The sequence below is a fragment of the Mustela nigripes genome, chromosome 3 (genome assembly GCF_022355385.1).
Source record: "Mustela nigripes isolate SB6536 chromosome 3, MUSNIG.SB6536, whole genome shotgun sequence".
Lineage (NCBI taxonomy): Eukaryota > Metazoa > Chordata > Mammalia > Carnivora > Mustelidae > Mustela > Mustela nigripes.
In genome coordinates this window covers 173,879,285-173,888,354 of record NC_081559.1, presented here as the reverse complement: position 1 = coordinate 173,888,354, position 9,070 = coordinate 173,879,285, and the positions used below count along the sequence as shown (strand labels likewise).

General features: G+C 33.0%; 1 non-coding gene across 1 annotated transcript; it reads left to right on the top strand.

Annotated features, from left to right (window-relative positions):
* The first annotated feature begins 2,862 nt into the window (after window positions 1-2,862).
* LOC132014738 (U6 spliceosomal RNA) lies at window positions 2,863-2,966 on the top strand. Its single transcript, XR_009403388.1, has one exon. It is a non-coding gene; the product is annotated as a U6 spliceosomal RNA (small nuclear RNA).
* Window positions 2,967-9,070: the final 6,104 nt, after the last annotated feature.

Below are 9,070 nucleotides of genomic sequence, written 5' to 3'. Positions count from 1 at the left end.
CATCTCTACACTTATACTTGTTTCCAACATCAATTTCATGTTTATTCTACATAACGTTCAGAAATCATGTTAAATACCGCTCCCCTTCATGGGGTCTTCCTTTCCACTCACTGGATGAGAGTCTGGATGTTTTTCTGATGGGGAAGTAAAATATTTAGAAACCTAAGCATACTGTTTAAAAATTAAAATAGTTTAAAAAATAAAAAATAAAAATTGAAATAGTTTTTGAGTAACTCCATATTTTTATTCTTTTCATCAAAGCTAATTAATATACCCACCACCTGGTATATGTATTATAGAGGGCACGGATTGCATGGAGCACTGGGTGTGGTGAAAAAATAATGAATGCTGTTATGCTGAAAATAAATAAAAAATAAATTAAAAAAAATCTTTTAAAAAAGAGAAAAAAATTTAAAAAAAGCTAATTAATATAATAATGCCTTTGTTTAAAAATTACAATTAATTAATGAAAAATGTAAGGGGCCCAGACTGACTTAGAGATGTCAGGATACTTTGTAGGAACTTAAGTTTTGTGAACCATATGAATAGGCCAAACCAACATATCAGTTTCAAGCTTCTGTTAAAAGTGACTACAGACTTCTAAGCAACAATTTCTATAAAGCTTTGTCAGTCAAGCAATGAAATGTGATTTTCTTTAAAGAAGTTTATAAAATTGCATTATTTACAAGTTTAGGAGTATATCATATGTTAAATGGAAATGATTTTTGATATAAAATATAAAACTCAGGCAGGACCTGAAAAGACTAAAGAAATAAGACCATACTCAGAATAGACATATATTAAACTTTGAGAAAGTATTAAGAGGAGTTAATGTAAAAACTCATGTGATATCCAATTGCACCTAAGCAGTGGGCACAGAGTGTATTTCAGAATGGTGTAAAATTGTTTCTTGCCTAGGAATATGCCCTAAAGTAGAAGTAGAGGTTCTAAAATAATAATTTAGAACTAGTAAAAAGATGTGTAGTGCAAAAGAAGTATAATTTGTGCTTTGTTTTCTTGAACCATTACTACTAGAAAATGTTTCCTAAGTACTTATAATGTGTGAAAAAATATCCACAACACAGTGACAGACGTGGCTTCCATCCAGTGGTTCTGCTATCTGAGTAAGTCTGGTAATAAAGCAGACATAAAAACACTGGAAGGTGGATGACTTATATGGTGGTGATGCAATTTGCCTATGCTTTTATTTTTCTGGTTTCTTCTTTGAGACATCTCCCATTGCTCTATGATTTAAAAAAAATGCCATGTGTGGGTTCACAGAATTACCTTTTGGTCCTGTTTTCTCCTTCATAAAGAGTCTAGTATGAGGCTAATGTTAAATCGGTATGTTGCAAATTAATGCATTCAAAGGCCCTAGTTCATAAGACACATTTTTGCTTATTCCATCTTTATTTGTACATGGCTAAAGTAAATCAGGCTTGCTAGAGGTCTGTGATGTGATATTAGCAATTTAATAGAGATGCTGATTTTGATGATGGCCATCAGAATATCTTTTTAAAATTTTTTAAAGATGCTTTTATGGTCATTACCTTTAAAATTTCCACTTTGTAAATAAATGGTAGGTTTTTTCCTGCAAAATAACAAGATAATAGGAGGATGAAAATTGCTGACAAGTAGGTAGCCTTTAGGAAATTCTGTTTAAGTGCTATTTCCTGGAGTAACAGAGTCTCTGAGGAATATGTGTCTCTAAGACTGGAGGACCTCAGGTATATTAATTGAATGCTTGATATGAAGAGGTCCTTAATGTACCAGTGAATTGCATCTGTAGCTATAAAATTTTGGAAGGACAGTGGCTTCTTTCAGTTGTGTTGTTTCTTGTTACCAACAAGGATAGACTACAAAAGTAATAGAGAACTACAAAATGGACAGCTCAGGTCCCAAGGACTGTTTAATGACCATCCCTTTAATTATTTATTCATAAATCACATAACTGTTAACTAACTCTGTGCCTAGAGATGATTTGATACTGTCAAAAACACCTGTCATGCTAAGAAAATGATAATCATCTCTTACAATTAAGAATTACAAAATTCTCAATCTTTATTGTCTTTTAATTGTGCTTATGTTGTAAAAAACATTTTGTGAATTCCAATCACAGAAAAAACTAAGAATGCGAGTACGTTGATATTTTTGATACTCTGTTAGATACTGACACTCCAGCGGATAGGAGTGATATCTACGCATTAGCTAGGGTAATAGTTGATTTTATTAGACAGTATTGTTAGGTGTATGTATAAATGCATTGTGATAATTGGTAGAGTGAAATGCTGGTGTCAGCACATAAATAATTCATTCAGAAGAAGGCATTTGCTATTGTGTCAGTTAGTTACTTGAGAAAAGCCATTGTAAGCATTTGTTGAGGAAACTGAGAATACTAGGTTTTGAGATTTAAAAAAAAAAAAATCATCTCCAAGATGACCAGTATTTGTGTATCAAAGGATGGAAAAACAGGTGTTGGGGAGAGATGTGGTTGGAAAGGTAGGCTGTATTCAGATCTTGAAAAGTCAAAGGTCATTCTAAAGAGTATGGAATTTGGGGCGCCTGGGTGGCTCAGTGGGTTAAAGCCTCTGCTTTCAGCTCAGGTCATGGTCCCAGGGTCCTGGGGTTGAGCTCCACGTCGGGCTCTCTGCTCAGCAGGGAGCCTGCTTTCCTTCCTCTCTCTCTGCCTGCCTCTGCCTACTTGCGATCTCTGTCAAATAAATTTAAAAAAAAATTAAAGAGTATGGAACTTTAAGTAGAAGGGTAACAAAATTAACTATGCATTTCACAAGAATCGATCTGTTTATTACCACTGTGGATACCACTGTTACCAGAAAATTTATTTAAAGAAATGATGATCCAGTGCTCACTTTGGTAGCTCCTATACTAAAATTGGAATACTACAGAGATTAGCATGGTCCCTGCGCAAGGATGACATGCAAATTCATGAAGAAATAACAACTCAACTTCCCAAATCTGGGAAAGGACGTGAACATTCAGATTCTTGAGGGAGAAAGGATATCAAATAGGATAAATCTAAATAGGTCTATATGAAGACAAATTTCAAGGTAGTTGACACAAATCAAAAACAAAGTGAATTTTGAAAATTGTAAAATTTGTCACATGCAAGGGATCCCTCATAAGATTATCTGAAGATTTCTTAGCAGAAAACTTGCAGGCCAGAGGGGAGTTGGAAGGTAAGTTTAAAGTATGGAGGAAAAAAAAAACTACCAAACAAAAATACTATACATAGCTGAACAGTTCAAAAACGTAGGAGAGATAAAGACTTTCCCTAACAGAAACTAAGGGAGTTCATCACTTATAATCTGCTTTATAAGAAATACCAAAGGGATTTCTTCAAATTGAAATGAAAGTATGCTAAATAACACAAAAGTACATGATCCCTGGTAATGATATATATATATAAACAAATATGAATACTATATTATAATGGTGATATATAAATCACTATTAATTTTAATATAAAGATAAAAGCACATTAAGAATAAGTACAACTATAAAATTTATTAATAAATTCACAATATAAAAAGATATAAACTGTGATACAAAAATACAGGTTCAAAGGGATACATGCTCCCCAATGTTTATAGCAACATTATCAACAATAGCCAAACTATGGAAAGAGCCCAAGTGTCCATTGACTGATGAGTGAATAAAGAAGATATGGTACATATATATAATGGACTATTACTCAGCCATCAAAAGAATGTAATCTTGCCATTTTCAATGATGTGGATGGAGGTAGAGTGTATTATGTCAAGTGAAATAAGTTAGAGAAAGATGAATACCATACGATTTCATTCCTGCAGAATTTAGGAAACAAAACAGATGAACATAGGGGAGAAAAGAGAGGGAAGCAAACCATAAGAAACTGCAAACGATAGAGAACAAACTGAGGGTTGATGGAGATGGGTGGGAAACAGGTGCAATGGGTAATAGACATTAAGGAGGGCATTTGTTAGGATGAGCACTAGGTGTTATTTGTAAGTGATATATCACTAAACTCTACCGTGAAACCAATATTACACTATATGTTAACTAATTAAAATTTAAATAAAAATTTGGAAGGGAAAAAAAGTTATAAATTGTGACTTCAATAACAAAAAGTGTGCTGGGCAGGAGAAGTAAAAAGAATGGAGTTTTTATATGCTATTGAACTTATGTTGTATTAGCTTAAAATGGGCTGTTATAAGATGTTTTATGTAAGCCTCATGATTACTACAGAAAAATACAGAATATACACAAAAGAAAAGATAAAAACATAAGACTACAATAAATCAACAAAACACAAAAAATAGCAAGAAAAGAAAAGATGGACAAAAGAATCACAAAGCAGAATATAATGCAATAGTAAGTTTTTGCCTAAGAATAATTACCTTAAAAGTAATGGATTAAATTTCCTGCTCAAAAAACATAGCATGGCTGATGGATAATAAAACAAGACCCAGTTACATGTTACCTATGAGGGACTTTTCTTTTCTAAGATTTTATTTATTTATTTGACAGAGAGTTAGAGAGCACAAGGAGGCAGAGTGGCAGGCAGAGAGAGAGAGGGAGAAGCAGACTTCCTGCTGAGCAGGGAGCCAGATGTGGGACTTGATCCCAGAACCCTGGGATCATGACCTGAGACAAACGCAGATGCTTAACAAACTGAGCAACCTATGTGGCCCTAGGGGGGATTTCTTTAGAATTAAAGACACACATAGTAAATGGGGTGGAAAAAAGATATTCAATGCAAATGGTAATCAGAAGAGAGCAGGGGTGGTTTTACTTGAATCAAACACAATACATTTAAAATACATTTTAAGTCAGAAACTCTCACAAGGCACCAGAAAGGACATTACATAATGATAAAAGGATATTCATCAGGAATATATAACAATTATAAATATATATGCACCCAACATCAGAACACCAAAATATATAAAGCAAAAATTAATAGAACTGAAGGGGGAAATTTATAGCAATACAATAGTAGTAGGAGACTTCAATACCAAATTTTCAATAATTGATACCATATCTAGGCAGAAAATCAATAAAGACACAGCTAACGTGAACAACACTGTAGATCAAACAAACCTAACAGACATATTCAGAACTTTCTCTCCAACAGCAGTTGAATATACATTTTTCTCAAGCATACATGGAACATTGTCCAGGATAGATCCCATGTAAGGTCATAAAACAAATCTTAGCAAACTTAAGAAGACTGAAATTATATGCAGTATCTTTCTCCAACCATAATGGTATGAAACTAGGAATCAGTAAGAGAACTGAAATTGGAAAATTTGCAAATATGTGGATGTTAAGCAACATACTGTTGAAAAACCAAGGGTCAAAGAAGAAATCAGAGGAGAAAAAAAAAACATTGCTTGAGGCAAATGAAAATTAAATAAAATACAACATAATGGGATGTAACAAAAAAAAGGGGGGGGAATTTTAAGGCAATACACACCCACATTAAAAAGGATGTTCTAAGGGTGCCTGCCTGGCTCAGTTGGCTAAATATTTCACTCTTGGTTTTGGCTCAGGTGATGATATGATCATGGAATCAAGCCCTGCATTGGGCTCCGTGCTCAGTGCAGACTGTACTTCAGATTCTTTTTCCCTCCCTGCCTTCCCTCTTTCTCTATCTAAAAGAAATAAATATAATCTTAAAAAAAAAAAAGCCACAAAAAACCCCTACTAAATTTATACCTTAATGAACTAGAAAAATAACCAGCTAAGTCTATAATTAGAAGGAGAAAGGAAATACTAAATGCTAGACCAGAAATAAATGAGATAGGGGCTACAAAAACAATAGAAAAGATCAATGAAACCAGGAATTGGTTTTTGGAAAAGAGAAACGAAATTGACAAAACTTTAGCTTGTATAACAAAATAAAAAGAAAACAGATTCAAATTAATGAATTAATCAAATATGAAAGAGGAGATAGTACACCTAATATCACAGAAATAAAAAGGATCATAAGAGGTTACTATGGACAGTTATTTACCAACAGACTGGATAACAGAGGAAATGGATAAATTGCTAGATATGTACAACCTACAAGACTGAATCATGAAGAAAAACAAGGTCTGAATCAAGATCAGTAACGAATAAGGAGATTTAATCAGTAATAAAAACCTTCCAACACAGAAAAGTCCAGGACCAGATGGCTTCGCTAGTGAATTCTACCAAACATTTAAGGAAGAATTATTGCCAAATCTTTTCAAACTCTTCCAAAAAACTGAAAAGGAGAAAATACTTCCAAACTAAATTTTATGAGGCCAGAATTACCCTGATAGCAAAGCCAGACAAAACCACCACAAGAAACAAGAAATTTATAGGCCAGTGCCCTTGATTAGCAGAGATGCAAAAATCCTCAACAAAACACTAGCAAACTAATCCCCGACATTAAGTCAGTACATTAAAAGGATCATATGTCATGATCAAGTAAGATTTATTCTTGAGACACAAATGTGTTTCAACATATACACATCAGTAAGTGTGACACAGTAACAGACTTAAGGATAAGAATCACAGGGTTATCTCAATAGTTACAGAGAAAAAAATTTAACAAAAACTTTTTCATGAAAACAACTAGGCATAGAAGCAATGGACCTCAACATAATAAACACCTTATATGGAAAATCCACAGCTAATATCATACTCACTTGTGATAAATTGAAAGCTTTTTCTCTGATATCAGGAAAAAAGAAAACCCACTCTCACCGCTTGTATTCAGCATAGTACTAGAAATTCTAGCCAGAGCAATCAGGCAAGAAAAAGAAATCAATTAATTTAAATCAGAAAGGTTAAAGTAAAATCATCTGTGTTGCAGATGAGATAATTCTATATGTAAAAATCTCTAAGGATCCCACAAGAAGAAAAAAAAAAAACCTGTGAAAGCTAATAAACTCAGTAAAGTTATAGAATATAGAATCAACATAAAAATAATTTCATTTCTATGTAATAATAAAGAAATATTTGAAAGATAAATTAAGAAAGCAATCCCACTTATAATAACATCAAAAAGAATAATATACTTAGCAATTTATTTGAACAAGGAGTAAAAGACTTATACACTGAAAATTGTAAGACATTGGTGAAACTAATTGAAGGAGGCATAAACAAATGGGAAAAGTCCCATATATACTTATTAGAAAGCTTAATAGTGTTAAACAACCCAGAGCAACCTACACATTTGATGTAATAAACATCGAAATCCTAGTGACATTTTTTTTACAGAAATAGAAAAAAAATCCCAAAATTCATATGGAATCATAAAAAGTACCCTACATAGTCAAAGCAGTATTGAGAAAGAACAACATTAGAGGCCTCACACTTTCTGATTTCAAGATACACTACAAAGCTACAGTAATTAAAACAGTATGGTACCAGCAGGGATACAGACAGATTGCCCAATGGCACAGAATAGAGAACCCAGAAGTAAACCCATGCATGTACAGTCAATTGATCTTTGATAGGTGTACCGAGAATTCACAGTAGAGAAAGGATTTTCTCTTTAACAAATGGTGATGGGAAACTAGATATCTGCATGCAAAAGAATGTAATCAGAACATTATCTAACACTGTATTAAAAAATCTGCTCAAAAAGTATTAAAGGCTTAAACATAATACCTGAAACTTTAAAAATCATAGGAGAAAACATAGGGCAAAGTCTCTCGACTTAGGTCTTGGCAGTGATTTTTGGATATGATACCAAAAGCACAGGTGACAAAAGCAAAAATAGACAAGTGGGACCACATGAAACTAAAATCTTCTGCATGGCAAAGAAAACAACAAACCAACAAAGATTGAAAAGTCAGCCTACAGAATGACAGAAAATACTTGCAAGTCATATATCTGATAGGGAGTTAACTTCCAAAATATATAAGGAATGCCTCCAACTCAATTGCAAAAGGGAAATAACTCCATTAAAAATGGGCAATGGATTTGAACAGAAATTTCTCCAAAGAAGATATATGAATAGCCAACAGATATATGAAAAGATGCTGTAAGTCATTACTTATTAAGGAAATGTAAAACTATAATGATATATCACCTCATACCTCTTAGGATGGCTATTAAAAAAAAAAGTTAAATATTGGTGAGCATGTGGAGAAATTTGAACCCTTATGCACATGGAAAATAAAATAGTGTAGTATCTAGAAAACAGTCTTTAAAAAGCAATTGTTTTTTAAAACAATTTAAAAATAAAATTTAAAACAATTTATAAAATTGTTTTATATTATAAAAAAAGTATAAAATAAAAAATTTAAAAACAATTTAAAAATAAAAAAATTGTTTTTTAAACAATCTTTAAAAAAATTAAAAATAAAACTGTCATATGATTTGACAACCCTATTTCTGGGCATATACCCAAAATATTAAAATTAGGATCTTGAACATATATCTGCACTCCTATCTTCATTGCAGCTAAGTTTATTATTCATACTAGCTAAGAAATTGAAACAATCCAAGTGAACATCAAAAGGTGAATAAATATAGAAAATGTGGTACATATATTATTCAGCCTTAAAAAAGAAAGTGATTTCAAACAACATGCTAAATGAAATAAGCCAGTCACAGAAGATCAAATACTGTGAGATTCTACTAATATAAGATACCAAAAATAGCCAAATTCATAGAAATGGATAATACAGTGATGGTTGCTAGGGCCTGGGGGTGGGGGAGATGAGGGTATATTATTGTTCAATGCATAGAAGTTTCATTTATGCTCAATAAATAAGTTCTAGAAATCTGCTGAACAACACAGTGCCAAAATTTTTTTTTTTAATTTTATTTATTTATTTGACAGAGAGATCACAAGTAGGCAGAGAGGCAGGCAGACAAAGAAAGAAGGGGAAGCAGGCTCCCCGTTGAGCAGAGAGCCCGATGTGGGGCTCAATCCCAGGACCCTGAGATCATGACCTGAGCTGAAGGCAGCGGCCCAACCTCTTGAGCCACCCAGGTGCCCCCACAGTGCCTATAGTTAACAGTATGGTGTTGTGCACTTCAAATTTGTTAAGAAGTAGAACTCATGTTAAGTGCTCTTTCAACAACA